The following is a 22,366-nucleotide window of genomic DNA, read 5'->3' as shown; positions in this document are numbered from 1 at the left end:
CACTTCTCCGCCAGTCCTACCTTTCAGAAAGTGGTTGATTTTCTGTTTCTAGAATTGCTGTTCTTCTCTTTGATCTCCCGTTGGATTTGTAGGTGTTTGCAATCTTTAGATAAGCTATCTAGCTGATCTCCTGCTACCTGAAGTAGTCTCAGCCTGTTACTTTTCTGCCATCTTTCAAAAATTTAAAATATTAATCTTCAATAGTGTGGTTTGGAATTTGGGGAATGGTGTCCTCTTATACTGTGGAATCTTGTATCTTGTCTTCTTTCATGGGCCCCAAGGATGTTCTGCTTCTAAAGTGAATGGCTTACCTGTGCTTGGGGCAGAAAATGCTTGTTTCCCAGCCATTTTAATATTTTGTGTAATTATAAGAGCAATAGGTGTTTATTATAGTTAAAAGTAGATGACATGGAAAGGGAAATAATACCTCAATGTCCACCGTTCAACGTAAAGCCCTTTTAATATTTTCATCTGTATCATATTTACCAGAAATATTCTTATGCAGGTATTTATATATTTATGCATGTATGCATACATTTACATATTTATGGGCAAAACATAAGATATCATCTTACATTTAATTTTAACTTGCTTGTCTCACCATAGTAGACTGAATTGTATACTCCCTAAAATATTTCCAAATTCTACCACCCCCTCCATATCTTATTTGTAAATAGTGTCTTTGCAAGTATAGTTATGTTAGAGATCTTGAAAAGTGATCATTTTGGATTTAGGATGGTCCTCAAATCCAATGATTGGTGTCCTTATAAATAAGGGAGAGGGAGATTTCACACACACAGAAAGAAGGTTATGTGAAGACAGAGGCAGAGTTGTGCTGCCACAAACCAAGGAAAGCCAGTAGTTACCAGAGACTGGAAGATGTAAGGAAGGATTCTTCTCTCCAGGCTGCAGGCTCTATGAATGTTCCCACCAACACTTGATTTCAAATTTCTCTAGTCTTGAGAACTATGAGATCATAACTTACTGTAGTTCTAAGCCACGAAGTTCCTGTTAATTAGTTATGGCAGCTCTAAGCACTAATACAGTCATTTATCACATACTCCAAATGTCATTGATTGTGGATAAACATCAGTCTATATATTATCTTTCATGCCTGAGAAGATAGTAATGCCAGTAAATACATATAAGAAAAACAAATATGGATAAATTTTGCTTATACGCTAATGAATTTTTTTATCGAGTCATCTAATGTTCACAGAACCCCTATGAGGTAGATACTGTTGCTCACCATCATTTTATAAATGAAAAGCTGAAGAACACAGAGAATAGGGACTTGGCCCAGGACTGCACAGTTAAGGAGCAGGACAGCTTGTCTTTGTATAGCACTACATTCTCTAGAGCCTGGAAACAGTCAAAGATTTGTCATGAAGCAACAGAAGCAGTCTGCAAAAGTTTATGTATTTTAGGTAGTCATTAAAAGTAATATCATATTTTCATATATTTGTACAAATAATGACTTGGTTAAAAAAAGGTGACTTGTGACCTTGGTGAGAGCACTTTCTGTTCTGGGGACAGAAGCTCTAGTGCAGTGAGATAAGAAGTCAGTGGAAAGTGAGGAATGATAACAGAGAATGCAGAAAATGCTTTCTGGAACTTTGATTTTGAGGGGCAGTGGGTGGGGAGGGAGGCAGAGAAGGGAGAGAAAGAAAGAGGGAAGGAGGGAGGTGGAGAGGAGAGATAGAGAGAAGGTCTATGACTGAATGAGGATGAGGCTAATGGGACATATCCAGTGGCAGTATGGGTTTTGAGACCAGTATATATTTAGTCATAGGTGAATGGAAGAATGGATAATTACATTTCCATTAAATGTTAGTAATTTGTAGGTTGTTGCCTCTCAGAGAGGCAGTGGATGGCAGAAATCCTGATGTGATGTAGCTGAATAATGCATACTCCAAGGACTCTGAGGGCCCCTGCACTGATTACTGTATGATGGGTCTAGAATTTTCCCAAACAGCAATTAGGCAAACACCAGAGCATGCTACCCTGGTGCCATTTCCACTGAGCTCACCAGATGAGTCAGATAAACCTGTCTTTCCAGCATGGGGAACTGCTTTAGGGTCTGTTCAGGGGCATGATGATGAACAGCTCTTATGAGATTCTGAATCACTCAAGAAAGTAGAGAATATCTGACTCCAAAAATTTGACTCAAGTTATGTCATAGAGATATTTGCTTCCCTCCTCTACATATTTATAATTTCATTAAGAGAAACAACTTTTCACAGTGCCTGCCTTAGCCTTGAGGCTCAGCCAGCACCTACTGTTCTAGCTCAACATTTGAAGGGCCTCTAAAGTCCTAGGACGTGCCATATAATATAGGCAACTTTTCTCATTTACTCTTTGGAACAGTTCTGTACAAAGGTATGGTGAGTCCCACTTCACAGAGGACCAGGCTCAGGTTGACAGAGCCTAAGTAATTGTTCCAGATAAGTGGCAAGATGGGAATGAATTTCTATCCTTTGTCCTCCCTAGAGAACACAGAACAGCCTCCCTTTTCAATGATGGGCTTCCAGGGCTGGAGAAATGGTTGGATCACAACCCCCCTTGCTATTGTGGCCCCTTGTACTTGGGTACTTACTCAGCAACTCCTCTGGGTGATGAAGATGACAGAGGAGATGGAAATTCTACCCCTTGTGCTGAGAGACCTGGGTAAGTTTTGGGCAGAAGCTCAGGCATTAACTCTGGGGTGGGTGATCTTGAGGGAAGGAAAGTGGTATGTATAGAAGTGGTTTAAGAAATTCTACTTTATGTTTCATCTCATCTAGTCTTTTTTTTAAAAGATTTTATTTATCTATTTGACAGAGAGAGAGAGAGAAAGAGAGATCACAAGTAGGCAGAGAGGCAGGCAGAGAGAGGGGGAAGCAGGCTCACTGCTGAGCAGAGAGCCCGATGCGGGGCTCAATCCCAGGACCCTGAGATCATGACCTGAGCCAAAGGCAGAGGCTTAACCCACTGAGCCACCCAGGTGCCCCTCAGCTCATCTAGTCTTAACAGCTACTCAAGTTATTCAGCATTATAACTGATATCTATACAAGGATACTGACTTTAGAGGAGTTTATGTAAATTGAGAAATGCTTTTTTTCATCTCCCTATCAACAGCTAATTTTGGAATAACTCTGAAATTTTTTTGGAATTTTTTAATACCTCCAGGGCTCTGAACACTCTAATACCTCCATAAGATGTCATTACATGCTCCCAGTGTGTTGTTCAACTTTAAAAAATTATGCCCCATAAAGCTGTAAAGTCATAATACTATTGAAATTGAAAAGCAAATTTGAAAGTAAAAAACATAAAGAATTGTTTGAAGACATTGGAGAAAGTATTTGCAAATATCTCAGATATGCGTTTAGGAGACACCATTCTATTAACAACAGATCATTTGGGTCAGGGAGTAGGAGTAGGTCTAGCGGGGGATGCAGGACAATTTCACTTTATAAATATACTTTAATATATTATTTAGAATGTTGTATTCAGGAAAAAATAGTACTTTCATAAAAATTTGGAAACAAGAAAGACTTGTGAACAGATTGAGAAATGTGTACATATATTAGATATTTTCTAAAGGTCTCCATTATATTCAATTTCATGGAGAAATGAAGGTAGATAATGAAGTAGATTAAAAAATTGAATTGACTGTGTGTGTAATTCAGACTGGAGCAGGACTTTTAATCTCAGGTTTAGATATCCCAGAATATGTGCTTTTTCATATCCTAAAAAAGTAATAAATTCAGAGGGATTTTCCCAGTTAAAAACTCGAAGAAACACTGGCTAATACCTGAAGTCATTCTCCCAAACCTCTACCCCTTTCCCCCTTGCTCAGCTCTTTATCTGAAACTTCACAGATGCAGTACTAGATCTTCCCACCAGGTGGCACCCCACTCATTTCCATAAACGTTCTTTTTTTAATGAAAAAAGAATACGTTTGGCAAAGAGTAAAAAATACCATGAAACGGTCTATGTACTATATGAAACCAATTCTGTTTGGAAAATTCATAAGTATATTAAAGAAGTTCCATCTACTGTTGACTCCAAATCTATACCACCTTCATTGATTTACCTCTTCCCTCATCACTGTCAGATGATGTGCCCTGTAGGTTGTACACAGGGCTTTCTACCGGAAAACACGATGCTCACATTACATTACTCCACCCCTGTACAGACAAATCAGACCTTCTCTTCCACCCTACCCCTTTTCTCATCCCCTATGACACAGGACACACCTGCCCAGACCCCCCTCTGACACTCCATTCTCTCTCAGTCACCTCCCGCCTGTAATGAGCTGCCAGTGGTCCACCAAGCACTGCCAAGGGGAGCCACTGCCACCTGGTGTTTCATCATCTGCGGACCCCGGAGTATGTTTTTACAGTCTTCTTTTATATTATCAGGATTCCCCACCCCCTGGGCAGAATTAGAATCATTCTGTAGATAACTTCATAGCCTGGATTTTAAGGGAGGTAAGGGAGGGTATTGCCTTGGTGGGGGGGCTCTTTAAATAAACGTCTTTTTAAAGAAATAAGAAAATGGCGGTACGTTCGTGCCACCTCGCGAAAGAAGACTGAACTGCAGCTTGACCATTGTGGAGCTGGTAACTGGGAGGGAAGTGCCCAAACCTACCACGCAGAACTTTCTGGATCTCTGGGAGGAAAGGGGCATTCTTAGGATTAAACTCTAGCTTTTACTGATCGTGCTGCAGTACAATCTTCTTCTATAACCAAGCATCGAATTCTGTCGTGGGGGAAAGGAAATCCTTTCCTCTTGGGAAAATACCTGTTTGCCTCCATTTGAACAATGATTTCAATATTCCTGATCTATACGTGCGACAAAGAAATGGTTGCTGAGTTGGCAAGTGTAATTTCTGTGGAAGCATGGGGAAACCAGTTAGATTTGAGATGAATACTAAGTTTGACGACAGGTGTAGCGGGATGTGAATGAGTATTGAGAATTCATAGAATTTTGCTGCGAATGGGAGAATATATGTAAAGAGGACAGTAGCTAAAGATGTGGAGAAAAGCCCAGGGCATTAATGAATATTTTAAAATTATCGATGATAAGAGAATTGAGCAAGTTGCAATCTTCATGGGAAGGAGCCATCTCTTCTTAGACTTAACATCTGTATTTACTACCCCACCCTTTCAACACTTTACTTCTTTTTCTTTTTCAATCTGAAGAAGGCTAAAACTTAACCAGAGGGATGGCGTAGAGTTTGGTCCTAATGCCTGTTAACTGGACAGATGGATGGATGGATGGATGGATGCAGGAGGTCTTAAACATGTGCTGAGAAGTCACTGATTTTTACATATCAGGACAGAGCTCTTCATGTAGTTGATGAAACCATGGTGTTGGGTGGCTGTGAGGATACAGCTTCTCAGAACTCAGCAACTGATGATGAAAAGATGGGAGGCATTTCCTATGTGAAGGACCAGCTTGAGTATCCTAGATACATGAAGTCATTGTGGCAACTGTGGTGACATTTTAATTCAGACAGACCTGGCCTGGCAAGAAAAGCATATCCTGCCTTTTAGGTGTTCGGGACTCAGCTGAGGGATGGGTCCCCACAGTAGGGACTGAACTGCCCTAGGGTGTGGGGAGACAAAGGGATCCCAGATATAAGTCAATTATTTCCCATTTTGGGACTGGGTGGCCCTGACTGTCTTGCAGGTAAAGCCATTGGGATATGGCCCAGTTCCAGTGAGTGTTGGTCCTGCTCAAGGGGTGTCCTGGAACTGCTTTCCTCTTAAGGCAGGGGTGCAGGAGGGAAGACAGATAATGACACTGAACTCCATCTTCCCCCAGTTTAAAATGGGAATAAGAATGCTTAACTCAGGGGGCGCCTAGGTGGCTCAGTGTGTTGAAGCCCCTGCCTTCAGCTCAGGTCATGATCTCAGGGTCCTGGGATCGAGCCCCGCATCAGGCTCTCTGCTCAGTGGGGAGCCTGTCTGTCTCCCGCACTGGACTGCTGGCTCCTGGGGAACACGGTCTACATCTTAGTCACCAGCACTACCTTAGTGTCTGACAGAAAACAGGGTTGTGGTACTTAAAAAAAAAAAAGAATGCTTAACTCAGGATTGCTGAGAACATTTAGTGATACACAGGAGCAAGTCTATGGCCCTATGGTTATTGTAGGATCATGAATGCCTGTATGAATTCAGGCCGCTTCTTATTCCCTTCCAACTTTGTTTTTAGGGAATAGATAGGGAAAGGAGAAGAAAAAGTCCATGTGAGAAGTCCATTATAATATGTGGCTGTTTTGACCATGACCCATTTTATCAGTCTCATTGTCTACTACCCTAGCATGGTGCTGGGCACTTAGTTACATCAATGAAGCATATTGGTAGCTGGATCTGTCTCTCCCTATGCAGCTTCTCATGCTTGTGCCCAGCTCATATCAGGTGCCTAAAGGGGGCAGTTTCTGAGAAACTGTGTCCTGATGGCTGCTGCTGATTCTACACCAGATTTAAGGCCAAAGTCCTCAGGAGAGTGTAACACCTCACATACTTGGTGGTATATCATGCCTGGCTCAAGTGATTTCACAGATATAAATAATAAATTCCCATGTTGTGGGAGATGCCTGGGTGGCTTAGTGAGTTAAGCATTTGCCTTTGGCTCAGGTCTTGATTCCCCCGCATTGGGCTCCTTGCCCAGCGGGAAGACTGCTTCTCTCCCTCCCTCTCTGCCTGTCACTCCTCCTGCCTGTGCTTGTTCTCTCGCTCTCTCTCTCTCTCTCTCTCCCTCCCTCTCTGAAAATAAAGAAATAAAAATCTTTATTTTTTAAATGATTTTATTTATTTATTTGGCAGAGAGAGAGAGATCACAAGTAGGCAGAGAGGCAGACAGAGAGAAGGGGGAAAACAGGCTTCCTGCTGAGCAGAGAGCCTGATGCAGGGCTCGATCCCAGTACCCTGAGACCATGACCTGAGACCATGACCTGAGGTGAAAGCAGAGGCTTAAATCACTGAGCCACCCAGGCACCCCTAAAATCTTTATTTTTTAAAAGAATGTTGTGGAATACCTCCTGTGAGGTTCACAAACTAACCTAAAAGTAGAGAAACTGTTTTGATCTCATGATGGGAGAAGAGGTTTAGCAGGTGGAAGTTCATTCCATCAGCAGCTACATGCTGTGTAGCATCCCTCATGAGCAGTCTTAGAGATGCCTTTCATTGCTGAAAAGCAATAAATTGTCCATTTGGAGAAGAAAGCAAGTCTTTAATATGCATTTTTAGAAATATACCTAAATTGTTCTTGCCATGTATAGATAACTTTCAGTTTTCACATATTTCATAGATGGATGCGGAAATATGCAGTTTTTAGATCCTCCAAGCAAATTCACATTGTAACATAGATTCTCTCCTGATACATGTTTTCTTCCATCATATAATAAAATATAATAAATATATAAATATATATTTATTTATATATATTAATAAAATATTTTAAAGATCCTCCAAGCAAATTCACATTGTAACATAGATTCTCTCCTGATACATGTTTTCTTCCATCATATAGTAAAATATTTTAAAGAGCCAGAAATTTTCGAAGAGTTATTTAAAATGTCAGTTACTATGATTTAGTATTTAAAAAAATATGTATTACCCTAGACTTTGCCTTCTTATAATGATAGCCACTTTCCATAAAATTACCAGTACTCTTAAACACTATAATTTTACTTGGGATATCGTATTTTTGTATCTGTACCTCAGAAGGCAAGGGACATCACCTCTCCCTAAATATTTAGTTAAGTTTCACCGCAAATGATTACTTCTTTTTTGGTTATATATAGTGTGGATCAATTTGATTAGATATAGTGTGAGTCTGTTAATACTGTAAGAACATAATCATGGGAATCTTCCACCTGATTAATTGCATTAGAGATGTGTGAATATATAAACATATGTTAAATAATTCGTTGAACTGTGGTTGATACTGTACATATTTAAAGTATATGCTCTAGTAAGTTTTCATATAGGTATACAACTGTGAATTCAACACTACAGTCAAGATAATGAGCATAACCACTGTTTCAAAAACCTTTGTGCTCCTTTGTAATGCCCCCATCTACCTTTCTCCAGGCTTGCTCTCCACATCACAAGACCCTATCCCCAGGCAACTACTGATTATCTGTCAGTATGGATTAGTTTTTTTTTTCTATAATTTTATGTAAATGGAATCATAAAATGTGTATTCTTTTTTGTCAGTTTTCTTCCTTTAACCTAATTATTTCTAGATTTATTTGTTGCATATATGATTATTTCCTTTTTATTATTGACTAATGTTGCATTATGTGGATATATATAATTTATTCTATCCATTCAACTGGTAATAGATATTTGGGCTTTTTCCCAATCTGGGTCTCTTGTAGATGAAGATGCTATGAATATTTGTGTGTAAACTTTGCTTGGACATATCTTCTCTTAGGTAAATATGTTTACAGTGCGAAAACTGGATAATATGGTATACAGAATGGAATCATATGGGAACAGGTGAACAGTTTTCCAAAAAGGTTGCACTAATTTTCATTGCCACCAGCAGTGTATGGATGGGAGTTGCATCCTCCACAGCCCTGCCGGGACATGGTATGGTCAATATTTTTATTGTATCCATTCTCAGACGGGCTTAGTGGGATTACATTTCCCTAATGACTAGTGATGTTCAGCATCTTTTCATGTGCTTATTTGACATTTGTGTATCTCTTTTGGTGACTTTCAAATATGTTACCCAGTTACTTATTGTAGTGTCTGTTTCTTCTCTTTTTTAAAATCTTAATTCCAGTGAGTGATGTACAATGTTATACTAGTTTCAGTTGTACAGTATAGTGTCTCAACGATTCCCTGTATTACTTAGTAATCACCAAGTTAAGTATACTCTTAATCCCCTTAACCTATTTCACCCATGCTCCTACCCACCTCACCTCTGGTAACCATCAGTTTGTTCTCTATACCTAAGAGACTGTTTCTTGGTTTGTCTCTTTTCCCCCCTTATTAATTTATTTTGCTTCTTAAATTCCACATAAGTATAATCACATGGTATTTTTCTTTCTCTGACTGCTTATTTCACTTAACATTATACTCTCTAGATCTATTTATGTAGTTGCAAATGGCAAGACTTCATTCTTTTTTGGCTGAATAATATTCCATTTTATATATATATATATATATATGTACACATACATACATATATACAATAAACACACATATATACATATACGTTTATATGTGTCCATATATACATGCAACACACATATACACACATATATGTGTATATATGTGTCCATATGTATACATACAATACACACATATATGTATGTATATATGTGTATAATGTAAGAAAGGGGTCCAGTTTCTTTCTTTTGCTTGTAGCTGTCTAGTCTTCCCAACACCATTTGTTGAAAAGACTCTTTTTCCCATTGTATCTTCTTGCCTCCTTTGTCAAAGATTAATTGACCATATAATTGGGGGGGTTATTTTGGGGTTTTCTGTTCTGTTTCATTGATCTATGTGTCTGTATTTGGGTCATTACCATACTCTTTTGATTAATACATATTTGAAGTCTGGAATTGTGATACTTCAGTTTTGTTTTTCTTTTTCAAGATTGATTTGGCTATTCAGGGTCTTTTTGGTTCCATACAAATTTTGGGATTGTTCTAGTTCTGTGAAAAATGCTGTTGGTATTTTGATAGGGATTGCATTAAATGTGTAGATTGCTTTGGGTAATGTAGACACTTTCACAGTATTTGTTTTTCTAATCCGTGAGCGTGGAATGTCTTTCCATTTCTTTGTGTCATCTTCAATATCTTTCATCAGTGTTTTTTGGTTTTCAGAGTAGAGTTCTTTCACCCCTTTGATTAAGTTTATTCCTAGATACGTTGTTATGTGGTGCAAATGTAAATCGGGTTGTTTTAATTGCTCTTTCTGCTGCTTCATTATTAGTGTAGAAAATGCAGTGGATTTCTGTACATTGATTTTGTATCCTGAAAATTTACTGAGTTCATTTATCAGTTCTAGTAGTTTTCTGGTGGAGTCCTAGAGTTTTCTATATGTCATCTGCAAATAGAGAAAGTTTTATCAATTTGGGTGCCTTTTATTTCTTTTTATTGTCTCATTGCTGTGGCTAGGACTTCCTATGTTGAATAAAAGTGATGAGTAGAGGGCATCTGGATGGCTCAGTGGATTAAGCCTCTAACTTCGGCTCAGGTCATGGTCTCAGGGTCCTGGGATCGAGCCCTGCATCAGGCTCTCTGCTCAGTGGGGAGTCTGCTCTCCCCCCTCCCCGTTCTCTGCCTGCCTATCTGCCTGCTTGTGATCTCTGTCTGTCAAATAAGTAAATAAATAAATAAAATCTTTTTTTTTTTTTAAAGTGGTGAGTAGACACCCTTGTCTTGTTCCTGATGTTAGGGGAAAAACTTTCTTTTTCTTCATTGAGTATGAAGATGGCTGGGGGCTGTTTATACATGGCCTTCATTATGTTGATATTGGTAGGTATTTATTTATTGCCATTTTGTGTTTGTTTTTGTAGTTCTTCTCTGTTCCTTTCTTCTCTTGCTCTCTTTCATGGTTTGCTGGCTTTCTTTAGTGATATACTTGGATTCCTTTCTCTTTATTTTTTGCATATCTATCACTTGTTTTTGATTTGTTGTTACCTTTCAGTTTGTACATCATGTCTTTATTGCTAATGAAAATAAGTTTTATTACATCGAGTAATAAATGCATACAAAGATGTGAATGGTCTTATGCATTTTCTTCCAGATGTTTAGATCAACTTACAGGAAAGGTGTAACTGAAATCCAAACACTGTCTTAATAGAAAAATTTTCAGGGGTTCTTATTAGGTTAGATTTGGTAGGTTGCTCTTTCTTCTGCATTTTATAACTTGTGCATTTTTAAAATTGACATTAAAGCACTGATAGTCATACAAGCAAATGCTTAAGCACAAAAGAAGTTTCATTAAATGGAATCCACAACATGTGGCAAACATATGCACTAAAAACAAAACCCTCAGAGTTGTTGTATCAGCTTATGAAAAAGAACAAAGAATAATCTGGGTAACATAACTGTATTCAAAAGAGAGGATAAAAGGGAGACACTGTTATTTTTTCTGTGAGATAAGTATCTTTTATGTGCATCTTTCAAATCAATATCTTTTAAAAAATCCTGGGTAGTTCCTAGCTATTTAAAATGTAAATCCTAGTCAGCTGCAAAATATTTCTCAATCTCAGAGCCTCTTGAACTATGGGAGGGATATGGGAAGGAGAAACCAAACTGTTACCATTTTGAAAACAAGAATCTCATCTGAACATGGGAGATGAGCTGTAAGTTCTCACTTTGGAAGAAGATGGAAAATCTTTTCCATCAGTTTCAGCCAAGCACTCTCACACCAGCCCTCTGGTGTGAATAATGCCTCATTATAGTCTCTTCATGGAACCCTTCTTCCCTGCATATATAGGTCTAATTTCCTTCCCCCAACTCCTCAGTGATGGCTAGGAACTTAGCATACTCAGCATATTTGCTTTGGGGTACCTGGCTGTTCTCAGTTCCCTGGCTGTAGCCTGGAGATGGTAGCCCATAGTCACTTAGCAGTTGATGGTACTGTGAGGATGTTGCCATCCTAGGGGATGGCAGGTGGACACTCCCAGTGGTGTTGATGGAAGCCACAGGCATGTCTGTAGAACATCTTATACATGCAGCAGTCTATATTAAGTTGATGGTCGCTTCAGCTTCAATCCATTTTTACTCCTCTCCCCCAGCAGGTATATGGTGTTATATTTAACACCCGTTTATGAACCCCTCGACTGATTTTTACAGAAATACTACTTTTTACTGATTTTGTGCTTCCTACTTTTCTTACTCTTATTTAGTCTTTCTTTTCCAACTCATGAAATTTGGCCCCTCTCACTTTCAAAGCCGAATGTTATGGGGATTTATCTTTCCTGTGTGGGCTTCCTGGTGTGATAGTCTATTTCCTTCCCCTCTCCATGCCAGGTCCTCTGCAGAAAGTCCCAGGGCTCCCTTTAAGCTCCTCACTGCATCTCTACCTTTTTTACCTTCACTGATGTGGTGTCTTTTCTACTTTTAGTTGTGGAGTTTTCTCTGCCAGTCTTTGAGTCATTTTCTGGGTTATTTCCACTGATATGAGTGTTATCTAGTTGGATCCATAGGACTAGGTGAGCTTAGGGTCCCCCTAGTCTGTGATCATTTTTGTAATTCTCCTCTTCTAATTGACATTTGTAAGAATTTTTCTTCTAGATACAAGTCCTTTATCAGATATATGGTTTGCAAAATTTTCTCCCAGTCAGCAGCTTGTCTTTTAATTCTATCAATAATGTCTTTGGAAGAACAAAGTTATTAATTTTGAGGAAGTCTAGTTTTTCAATTTATTTATTGTCTTGATTTTGCTTTTGGTGTCATATATAGGAAATCTTCAACTAACTTAGGGTCAGAAGGATTTTCTGCTGCGTTTTCTTCTAGAAGTTTTATATTTTAGCTTTTTCATTAAGTCTCTTGTTCATTTTGAGTTGACTTTTGCATATGGTGTGCTATATCTATTGCAGATGATGTTTGTGCATATGGAGACTCACTTGTCCCAGTACCATATGTTGAAAAGTCTATACTTTCTGCACTGATTTACCTTTGTAGCTTTGTCAAAAGTCAGTTATTCATTTTTGAGTGGCTCTATTTGTGGACTCTTCATGTTCCTTTGATATAAATTCTATCTTTATCCCAATACCACTCTGTCTTGATTATTGTGGATTTATAATGAGTCTTGAAATAAGACAGTGCTTATTCTCCCAATTTATTCCTTTTTTCAAAGTTATCTTCATAGTCTTGTCTCTTTTTACGTCCACATGACTTTAGTATAAGAACGTCAATTTATGTTTCAAAATGTATGCCAGAATTTTTATTGGGTTGATGGATTCTATCAGTCAGTTTGGGGAGGATAGATAATAATACTAAGTCTCCTCACTCAGGAAGATGACATATCCTTCAATTTATTTAGGCTTTGTTTAATTTCTCTCGGCTGATGTTTTGCAGGGGTCACAATACAGGCCTTGTACATGTGGACATGCACAGTTTTCTCTATGTAGTTCATACTTTTCTCTATGTAGTTCATACTTTTGGTACTATTATTAATGGCAGTCTTTTTCATTACACTTTTTAGTTATTATATTTTCATGGAACTTGCATTAGGGAAATGTTGCTGGGTAATGGTTTTGGTTGAAGGCACAAGTTACTTAAAGATGGAAAAGATACTTGATGTTTAACACCTATATTAGTCAGGCTCTTCAGAGGAATAGAACATACAGTGTTTATAGATAGATAGAGATATATTTTCAGGAATTGACTCATGAGATTTTGGAGACTTGGCAGAATCTAATGGGGCAATCTGGCAGGCTGAAGACTTGGGAAAGAGTTACAATTGGAGTCTGAAGGCAGTCTGTTAGAGAGCCACAAGGTACTGATGTTGTAGATGATGCCAAAGGCAGTCTACTGGCAAAATTCTCTCTAGATCAGGGGTGATCAGCCCTCTGTTCTGTTCATGCCTTTCACCTGATTAGATGAAGCTGACCCACATTATGGAGAGCTAATTGCTTTACTTAAAGACTACCCATTTCAGTGTAAGTCACATTCAGAAACACTCTCACAGAAATATCCAGTGTAATGTTTGAAGAAATATCTGGGCCCTATAGCCCCACCAAGTGGACACACAAAATTCATCATCACAATATTCATTTGCCTAGATTGCCTTATTGACCTTCGATGTGATTGACAGTATACTGATCCTAGGGAATCAAATTTCCCAAGGGAAATTCTACAGGTCATCTTAAGAAAATTACTTACTAATATGAAATAGTTGAGTGACTTTTAACTTTAGTTTAAATTGAGTTGTGGAGTTTTCCTTCTTTATCCCCAAACAAATCCACCTCAATGAATTCCTTGGATCTTGGGTGGTAAGAAAAAGAAGGAGTGAGCACATGTGAATATGTGTGTGTGTGTGTGTGTGTGTGTGTGTGAGAGAGAGAGAGAGAGAGAGAGAGACGCTGTGAGGAATATTTCTTGTGAGGAATATGTGAAGTGAATTACCATAAGTTATGTCAGTCCTCCTTAGTTCCTAGCACATGTTAGGAGACAAGTCAGGATAGTTCCTGTTTGTTTTTTCCCAGCTTTCCTTGGACAATGTGGTTACTATGGTGACTCCGTAATTACTGGGGGATTTCATATAGAGTGAAACTGCATTTGTGATTCTTGCCTGAATTACTCATTACCATGATAGCTTTTACATGTTGATCTTATAATTGTCATTCCTTCTAGATTTATAAATTGTCATTAAAATGTTGGCAAGAGCTTTTCCATCTTATTTATTTATTTATTTATGTGCTTATTTTATTAGTATGACTCATGGATTTTTATTTTGCTCAAAGATTTACCATTTGAGAGTATAATTATATAGTTTGATGCGAACATTGTTACTGAATTGACCAGTGTTTACCACTTCAAATTAGGTTCTGTGCCTATTTGTCACCTCCCAAAATACTTCCAGTATGTACTTTGTTCTGCAAAATGGATTATTTCCCCAAATACAGAAAGAATGTAATGTTGCCTCTGTCATTAATTTGATAGCATGAGTACCAGAGAGAATACTTGGACATGGAACAGGAAGCAGGGATGAGCCCCCATCTCCATGAGGTGAGAGCTTCAGTGTCGCTGCTGTGTGTGAGAGGGCGTTGTGGGATGGAGATGAGGAAGAGGCACAGCATCACTGCACAGCTTCCAGTGACCTGAGTAGACACAGACAAGCACATCCTCTCACCCCTTTCCCCTGCCCTTCATGAGGTCTACCTTCCTCTTTCCTCTCTATTCCATGTGCTCTCTGATCCCCTGCCTCTTCCTTCTAGTGGAACAGCAGAGAAGTGTGTGGACTCCGAGGCCCAGAAACAGGAAGCAATAGAGAAGAACCAGGTGTGATGTCCAGGGTTCTAGACAAGTTGCTGGAGCAAGAGTGGCCAGATCAGAGTCCCATCATTGGAATACTTAAGGTAAGTCAGTACCCTTCCTCCAGGGTCTTTTATATAACAGAATAACAATACCAAATTTTCCCAGTCACCCAGGAGTATTGTGGACTTAAGTGAGATCCCACATGAGAAAGGAATCTGTGGTTTTAGGAGGGAAAGGAGGACCCGTGCCTTTTTGAGTAATTTATTAACAGAGACATTCCACATATCACAGAACTCTGCGTGGTAGGCATTAAATTAATGGTACAGAAATGTTTAGATCAGGAATTTTCCAAGTATGGTCTATATAACCACACCATCAAGTTGGCATGGAGTGCTTGTTAAAATAGCAGGTACAGGGGCCCACCCTAGGTCTGGTATATCTAAAACAAGGAGGTGGAGTGAGAATGATTTCTCTTGTGTTTTATGGTATTTACCCAAGATTGAATAGCACTTCTGTGAATTTGCAACAAGTGCGTCTTAAATTTTTGAATCATTTAATGTCTTATTTTGATGTCAGTTTCTCTTGAAGCTCAGCTTTAGATATTTGTGCATGCTCCCAGCGGATCAGAAAGGGAACAATTTTTCTTTTCAGCCATACTATTCAGTGTTTATTTGGGAGGGACTGCTGTGGTTTCGTAAGGCTCATGTAACTAGTATCACAAACTGGGTAGCTTAAACCATAGAAATTAATTGTTTCACAGTTCTGGAAGTTAGCCATGATCAAAGTATTTTTAAGGCCATACTTCCTTTGGGGGACCATCCATGCTCCTTCCTAGGCTCTGGTGGTTTGCTGGCAATCGCTACATTTATTGGCTTGCAGATGTTTGGCTCCAATCACTGTCTTCATCATCACAGACTGCTGTCCCTGTTTTGTCTTCACATGGCTGTCTTCTTACAAGGACACCAGTCACATTTGTTTGAGGACAGACACTACTCCAGTATGACACCATCTTAACCAATTACATCTGTAGCAACCCTAATTTCAAATGCGGCTATTTTCTGAGGTACTGGTGGTTCAGAGTTAGCATATCTTTTTGGGGGTGATGCAGTTCAATCTATAACAGCCATTTAAGTAGCCACTTGCCACAGATGCATCACACTGAACAAAACATGGCAGCATCCCTGGCGCTTTGTTTCTAACTTGAGAAAACTGGCAATAAGCAGGTAAGCAAATTAATAGGCAGGAGAATTTCATAGGGGAATGAGTTCTTTAAAGAAAATAAATGTATCAGTTGAGTAGGAAATGATGGGGACAGGGAGTATTATTAGATGGTGTTGTCATTGAAGCTTTTTCTCAGGCAGTGACATTTGAACTGAGTACTGAGCAAGAGGAAACCAGGCCTGGTCTGGTATTTTGGTTTGTGAGTGTGTGGCACTAGTTCCAGGAGCAGATGATGAACTCAAGTGGTTGGAGTCTGTCCAGATAAAGTGCCAATCATAAGAGATGAGATTGAAGGACAGACAGAAGCCACATATTTGGGGCTGGGAATAGAGATTGGAGTCATTCTGAGTTTGGAGAGTTGCAGTATGGGAGCAACAAGATCTGATTCATGTGCTCCCAAGGTGACTGGCTGCTGTTAAGTGTATTGTCTAATAGAGTTCACAATTCAGATATCTAAATTTTTTTTAAATATCAGGGAAAAATGGTTTGTTTACTATGATACTGATCCTACTAGGAAAATTCATAGCTGTATTAAAGCACATTCATTTTCCACTAACCCCAGACTACATGGTGCTCACTGATTTATCTCTTCCCTCATTACTGCCAACTGATGGACTGTACAGAGTCCCTACTAGAAAACAGGGTGTTCGCTTTCCATTACCCCATCTTTGTAGGCTTCCCAGACCAACTCACAATTCCTGTTTGTCATTTCCTGTCCATCACACAGACCACAGATGCCCAGACACCACTCCAAGCCCCCATCCTCTCTTAGTTATGTATCTCCTTTTCTGCCCTGCACTGCCCTTTGCACACCTGCTACAGACTGCCAAACATGTCACTGCCACCAGGTGTTTTTTTTTTAAGCTTATTTTTTCTTTTAGTAATTTCTATACCCAACACGGGGCTCAAACTCATAACTCTGAGATCCAAGTGTCACATAATCTTCTGACTGAGCCAGCCAGGTACCTTTGCCCCCAGCTGTTTCCAGACCCCATAGTATAACCCAGTCTCCAGACCTCATAGTATATCTTTTACGCCTTCTTTTACACCTGTCATTTTTTTAGGCATAGTTAGAGTCATTCTGTATTTTTTTTTAGGTGTTTAGGTTTTTAGGGTGGTTATTTTTATTTTTTTCTAACTTGTTTACTGTTAAGGACAGGACATTAAAGCATATTTTGAAATCCTTAATCTTTTTTTTAAATTTTTTAAATTTATTTTCAGCGTAACAGTATTCATTGTTTTTGCACCACACCCAGTGCTCCATGCAATCCGTGCCCTCTCTAATACCCACCACCTGGTTCCCCCAACCTCCCACCCCCCGCCCCTTCAAAACCCTCAGATTGTTTTTCAGAGTCCATAGAAATCCTTAATCTTAAGAGATCTAAGCATGTTGAAATCTTAATGGGAAGGCACCATCTCATACTCGATTTAACTTCTAATTAACCACCCAACCTTTTCACACTTTACTTCTTTGTTTCCATTCTGGGGGAGCCTGAAACTTAAAGTGATGATGTAGAGTTTTTCTTAGCTCCTGTTAACTGGGGGCATGGATGAATAGATGTATGCATCCATGCATGCAAGAGGTGTCACACATGTGTGGGGAATTCATGGATATTTACATTCCAGGCAGAGTTTTTTGTGCATCTGAGTAAAGCTATGGTGTTGGTCGCTGAGAGAATGTACCTTTTCAGAACTGTGCAACTGATAGTTTTGGTAGCTTATATATATTTCTAAGAATTCAATTATCTGTTTCTCCCAGATTGCCTAATTTGTTGGCATATAATTGCTTATAATATTCTCTTATAATTGTTTACATTTCTTTGGTGTTGATTGTGATCTTTCATTCATGATTTTATTATTTGGGTCCTTTCTATTTTCTTTTTGATACATATAGCTATGGGTTTTATCAATCTTGTTAATTCTTTCAAAGAACCAGCTCCTAGAACAGTTGATCTGTTCTGTTGTTTTTTTTTTTAACTTCTATGTCTTTGATTTCTGCTCTATTCTTTTTTTATTTCCCTTCTCCTTCTGGATTTAGGCTTTATTTGTCCTTCTTTTTCCAGCTACCCTAGGTGTAAGGTTAATTTGTGTATTTGATACTTTTCTTGCTTCTTGCTTCTTGAGGAAGTTCTATATTTCTATATACTTCCCTCTTAGGACCACCTTTACTACATTCCAGAAGTTTTGGATTGTCGTATTTTCATTTTCATTTGCTTTCATGTATTTTTTTTTACTTCTTCTTTAATTTCCTGGTTAATCCATTCATTCTTCATTGGATGTTCTTTAACTTCCATGTACTTGTGATTCTTCCCAATTTTTTTTGTGGTTGACTTCAAGTTTCATAACAAGTGTGGCTGAAAATATGCACACTATGATCTCAATTTTTTGTAGGTTGAGGCCTTATTTGTGATCCAGAATGTGATCTATTCTAGAGAATGTTGCATGTGCATTTGAAAAGAATGTGTATTCTGCTGATTTAGGATGAAATGCTCTGAATATATCTGTGAAATCCATCTGGTCAGTGTATCATTCAAAACCCTTGTTTCCTTGTTGATCTGCTTAGATGATGGGTCCATTGCTGGGAGTGGGATGTTAAAGTCCCCTACTATTATTGTATTGTTATCAATGTGCTTTTTAAATTTGTTATTAATTGGTTTATATAATTGGATGCTCCCAGTTAAGGGGTATAAATATTTACAATTGTTAGATCTTCTTGTTGGATAGACCTTTTTATTATGATACAGTGTCCCTCTTCATCTCTTATCACAGTCTTTGGTTTAAAATCTAATTTGTCTGATATAAAGATGGCTACCTCAGCTTTCTTTTGATGTCCATTAGCATGATAAATGGTTCTCTACCCCCTCACTTTCAATCTGGAGGTGTCTTTGGATCTAAAATGAGTCTCTTATAAGTAGCATATCAATGGGTCTTTTTTAAATCCATTCTGATACCATATATATTTTGGTTGGAACATTTAGTCCATTTACATTCAGAGTAATTATTAAAATGTATGAATTTAGTGCCATTGTATCACCTGTAAAATCATTGTTCCTGTAAATTGTCTCTGTTCCTTTCTGTTCTTCGTTGCTTTTGGTCTCCCTTTCCCTTTAATATAACTTCAGAGCTGGTTTAGTGGTCATGAACTCCTTTAGTTTTTGTTTGTCTTGGAAACTATGTATCTCCTTCTATTCTGAATGACAGCTTTGCTGGATAAAGTATTCTTGGCTTCCTACTTTTCCCATTTAGTACATTGAATATATCATGCCAGTTCTTTCTGGCTTTCAAGGTCTCTGTAGACATGTCTGCTGTCAGCTTTATGTGTCTATCCTTCTCCTGAGCTGCTTTCAAAATTGTTTGTCTTTGCATTTTGCAAGTTTCACTATGATATGTCATTGTGTTGACCTGTTTTTGTTGATTTTGAGGGTAGTTCTCTGTGCCTCTTAGATTTGAATGCCTGTTTCCCTCCCTGGGTATAGAAGTTCTCAGCTATAATTTGTTCAAATAAACCTTCTGTCCCTTTTTCCCACTCTTCTTCTATGATACAGATATTATTTTGTTTTATAAAATCACTGGATTCCTTAAGTCTACCTTCATGATCTACTAGTGTCCCTTCTCTCTGCTTCTCAGCTTCATATTTTCCATAATTTTATCTTCTATATCTGATTAGCTCCTCTGCTTTGTCCATCCTCATGTTTATGGCTCCACTTGGGACTGCATCTGAGTTAAGGCATTTTTAATTTTGGCCTGACTAGATTTTGGTATTTTTATCTCTATAGTAAGAGATTCTCTAGTGTCTTCTATGCCTTTTCCAAGTCCAGCCAGTATCCTTCTAATCATTGTTTTAAATTGTAGTTTAGATATCTTGCTTATAACCATGTCAATTAAATCCCTGGCTGTGAGTACTACCTCCTATTCTTTCTCTTGGGGTGAATTTCTCGATCTTGTCATCTTGTTCAGAAAAGAAGAAAGAAAAAGAAAAATAAAATAAAAAAGAACAGCAACAACAAAATACAAAAAATCGAGATCCTGGATGTATTTTGGTCCGCTTGTTAAATCCTAAAGTAAGAAAGAAAGAAAAAAAATATGTCCAAAGATAATATAAAATACAATGAAAGCAAACAAAAATAAAAAACATATAAATATATAAAAATAAAAATAATTGGAAAAAGTAAGAAAATAAATGAAAAAAATAATAAAGAATAAAAGTACACAGGAGGGTAGATCCCATTTTCCTCTAGAGCTGAAGCTTTGCAGCCCTCTGATCAGTAAACTTGGTGCAAGCCAGTTGTTTGTGCTGGTCTTCAGGGGGAGGGGCCTGTTGCGCTGATTCTCAGGTGGATTTTCTCTATTCCATATGCCCCTCCAGGATGCAGGGAGGCAAGGCTTGGTGTAAGTGGCTTGGGAATCCACTAGGTGGCACTGTTTGGTCCCTGAAGCCTTTCTGCACTGATGGGCAGGGTGAATCTGGCAACACTCCACACTCTAGCTCAGAGGGCGGAAATTCGCGTCCCCACCCACACTTTTCAGTGAGCCCTCACAAAAGAGAAATCAGTCACTCTTGTCTCCCTGGTTTCCGTCAGGACCCTGTGTTCATCCTGCCTGTGTGGAGTTTTTGTTTTTGTTTTTGTTCTTGTTTTTTGTTTGTTTGTTTGTTTGTTTGTTTTTAATCTCAGGTGCATGTCTGCGTTTCAAAACTCCAAATTTTAGGCACTACCATGGCACAGATCCACGCTGTTCCTCCTGGGGAAGGTCTCACCCCACTTCCGCCATTTACCAGACCTGAACCAGAAAGCAGTCACACCACCACTCAGCGGTTCACAGTTTACAATACAAAGCAGAAAGCTGGCATCTAGTGTCATTGTTCTCAGCCGGCTTCCACACAATATGCCTGGGAACAATGCCAGCACTTAGGCGCCACCCGTTATTCTTGCAACCCTGGGGATCCTCAGACCATGGTGTCACACCTGAGATTCTGCCCTACTTTGCCACCTGAGCAAAGGATGAGATAAACTTGGGTCCCCCTACTTCTCCATCATCTTAATTCCTCCTCCCTGCAGAACTGATTTATCTTGTAACTGGAAGTTTGTACATTTTGACCACATCTACCCATTTTTTCTTCTTTATTTATATATAATTGACATATAATATGTTGGTTTCAAGTGTTCACCATAATGATTCTATATTTTGTGAAATGACTACCACAGTATGTCTAGTTAACATCTGTCAACATATGTAGGTACAAAATTTGTTTTGCGGTGATAATTTTAAGATCTACTCTGGTAGTACCTTTCAATATGAAATACAGGATTATTAAAAATAGGCACCATTTTCAACATTACATCCTCATTTTTGAATGGAAATCTGTACTTTTTGACCTCTTTAGTCATTTTGCCCACTGCCCACCCCTTATATAGATACTTAATGCCTCAAAGTATTCTCTGTTGTTTTCCTTTTTATTTTTATTTTTTATTTATTAACATGTAATGTATTATTTGTTTCAGGGGTATAGGTCTGTAAATTGTCAGTCTTACACAATTCATAGCACTCACCAGAGCACATACCCTCCCCAATGTGCATCACCCAGCCTATCCCTCTCTCTCTGCCCCAGCAACCCTCAGTTTGTTTCCTGAGATTAAGAGGCTGGTGCAGCCACTCTGGCAAACAGAATGGAGGTTCTTCAAAAAATTGAAAGTAGAGCTACCCTACAACCCAGCAGTCATACTTTTTATTTTTTTAAAGACTCAATTTACCTATTTATCAGAAAGAGAGAGCACAAGCAGTGGGAAGAGTAGGCAGAGAGAGAAGCAGGCACCCCGACGAGCAAGGAGCCCATTGCAGGGCTCTATCCCAACATTCTGAGATCATGACCCAAGTTAAAAGCAGATGCTCTGACTGTTGTTTTAACCAGATTCTGATATATTGTGTTTTCATTATCATCTTCATCAAATTTGGCAATTAAATCTGTATTTCCCTGTGGGCTCAAGATTTCTTTAACGGCCTCAGAATCAGTTGTTGTGAACGTTCCATGTTCTTCTGAAAAATAAGTATCTTGTCTATTAAAAATCACAATTCAGAATGTCTTTTTATAACATCACTTTTGAGATTATGTTGTTTATATCTTTTCTGCAATGACTTCATATTTCTCTACTTGACCATTTTTGGATTAAGGGAAATATGTTAGAATAATCTATTATTAGTGAGTTT

The 22,366-nt window shown here is 38.5% G+C and overlaps 1 pseudogene; it reads right to left on the bottom strand.

The window, feature by feature from the left end:
• Positions 1 to 11,295: 11,295 nt before the first annotated feature.
• On the bottom strand, positions 11,296 to 11,614 carry LOC116862376 (annotated as a pseudogene).
• Positions 11,615 to 22,366: the final 10,752 nt, after the last annotated feature.

This window comes from Lontra canadensis, unplaced genomic scaffold, assembly GCF_010015895.1.
Source record: "Lontra canadensis isolate GAN:19392208 unplaced genomic scaffold, GSC_riverotter_1.0 scaffold238, whole genome shotgun sequence".
Taxonomy (NCBI): Eukaryota; Metazoa; Chordata; class Mammalia; order Carnivora; family Mustelidae; genus Lontra; species Lontra canadensis.
Note: the sequence above shows the minus strand (reverse complement) of the source record. Positions and strands in the feature narration are given on the sequence as shown.